The sequence below is a fragment of the Cicer arietinum genome, chromosome 3 (assembly GCF_000331145.2).
Source record: "Cicer arietinum cultivar CDC Frontier isolate Library 1 chromosome 3, Cicar.CDCFrontier_v2.0, whole genome shotgun sequence".
NCBI classification, from domain to species: domain Eukaryota; kingdom Viridiplantae; phylum Streptophyta; class Magnoliopsida; order Fabales; family Fabaceae; genus Cicer; species Cicer arietinum.
In genome coordinates, this window is record NC_021162.2 from 21,328,630 (window position 1) to 21,330,885 (window position 2,256).

Consider the following 2,256-nt stretch of genomic DNA (forward strand, 5'->3'; position numbering starts at 1 on the left):
GGAGGGTTGAAACATATGTACATTTGAATTTTGAAATCAGGGTTTTAAATAAAGGTCTTGGTCTGCTACTGTGATCTAGGCTGCAATATAACTATTTTTAATGTTGCCAAAACTGCAATGCAGATGCAATCAGCTGTATTTGGCCACAATATCGAGGGTCGTGATGCGATGCAACCATTATTGTGGCTGCTGTTTAAAACCCTGTTTGAATTATCATTTCTTTCAAAATTCATATTGTCAAATAAGTTATATTACCAATCTGATGCTTAGTTGAGACCATAGCTATTAGTATTTTTGAGAGGATATTTGATAGAACCCAATTGAGTGAAGGCCCAAATGGTCAAGTTCCATATCAGTAGAAGAGACCCACGGTTTGGAAGGAATGATGGTGCGGCAGAGAGTGGAATTCAGTTATAAGGGGTAGTGGAGAGAGGGAGGTGATCATGGTACAAATTATCTTTTGTGTTAGGCAGAGAATTCTGTTTTTTGTGAAAGAGCTGAGCTCTGTGGGCATTAGGATATTCATCCTCTTGCAATCATCTTTTACTTTCAGAAATAATTTACTCTTATTTTTGCTTTACTTGATTGTACTAGTAGAACATATTTTACTGTTACTTGAGTTCCATTTGCATAATTTCCTAAAAATGCATTACTATTATTTAGAATCTGTGCAATGCAAATGTGAGATTTATGCATGGTATATATGTACCACCCTAAAAAATTATTTACTTAACCAAGTTTGATGAAGTTAACATTTTGAGAAAAGTAATAGAAGAGGAAAAAATTGTAAAGATAAGCAAAAGGGTGAGAATGTTGTATCAGCTCAAACCATGATAAATAATTAATCTATCATTTCATTATTTATTAATCCTAAGAATGCATTTTTAAGTTATGATGCATAAATATCCTTTGAAAGTTATTGTATAGACAACAGTAGAAAATAACCCCTTAGAATGAGTGCTTTTTATAGGCAAACATGAGAATGAGTTTTTCATCGAAGTTGTAGGAAAATAAACAAAATCTAATAAAAAATAACAGATCTTTTAGAATGCTTTTATACCTCCTAAATTATCAGCAATCCCCAAAAAGGAAAGTATAGACACAGTAAATTATCACCATATTGAAATTTAAAAAGGACTAAAAGAATAATATAAAAAAGGTTTGAAACAGTGGCAAATGTTTATTGAATTTGAGGTAAAAACACGCTTCAATAACATTTTGAAACTAAAAGAATATAAGAAGTGAAGATTCATCAATTATATCTATTGACTTTTTCCTTTTATCAAAGACTGAAAAAATTGAAATAAATGAAAATCTTCTCATTACAAAAAGTAGTAAAATATTACTATAGAATTTCAATAGTTTGAATGTGATTAGTTAGAATTCAGAATATGGATATTGTATATCATTGTCATTAATCTTAATTATGTTATCCTTGTCATTGATATAGTTAATGGGTTGATTTGAAATTAGAATGATAGGGTTATAATTATAATTTTCTTAGTCCGGGACACAAGTGTTAATTTATCTGTCAACATCATTCTATATCTTTGAAAAGATATATAACCTTAATCAGCTCTGGTAGTGGTTTTAGAGCATTGTTATTGGTTAATCGAGGGTAGGAACCTGGAGAGTGAGAGGCATCTAGTGAGATGAACATAATCAAAATTTCGAAAAATAAAAGAAACAGAAATAAACAAAAGTCTATTGGTGTTAGACTAAAGGTCCATAATTAAATGAGATCATCAACAGCTGTCACATTTTTCCTTACTCATTACTATAACAGTTTGTGAACTGCAAAAATTTAATGGATTCCATAAGCATAAGTATTGTTATACTAATATAGAAAATCGACATTTGCTTTTTCAATAAGTTGAAGTATATGCTATATATGTATATGTTATGGTTTGGAGTTGCAACATTTTATTCAGTAATTGTTATTGTTATTGCTTCTGCTGTTTTTTCTTGTTGTAATGTTATTTTAGTCACCCCCTACAAATAGAAAAACATGGTTTAGTTAAATGTAAAAAATAACTTCATTATCTATCAGCACCAACTCCATAGAGAAGGGTAATGTTTGCCTATGCAAATTAGAAATTTGCCACAGCCGAATAACCCTAGCCGTGATAGTCCAACTCTCCTTGGCAGGTGAAATTTCTGAAATAGGATTGAATTTGGTAACCAATTGAGCATCTCAGCATGAAGTCTTTGAAGTTGGGTTTTGGTGATGAACTCCTAATGAATTAAACCCCCCCC

The 2,256-nt window shown here is 31.1% G+C and overlaps 1 protein-coding gene across 2 annotated transcripts in view; it reads left to right on the forward strand.

The window, feature by feature from the left end:
* LOC101509480 (uncharacterized) overlaps window positions 1–2,256 on the forward strand; it is a 5,322-nt gene that overhangs the window by 1,041 nt on the left and 2,025 nt on the right. The gene's annotated exons all lie outside the window — the stretch shown is intronic.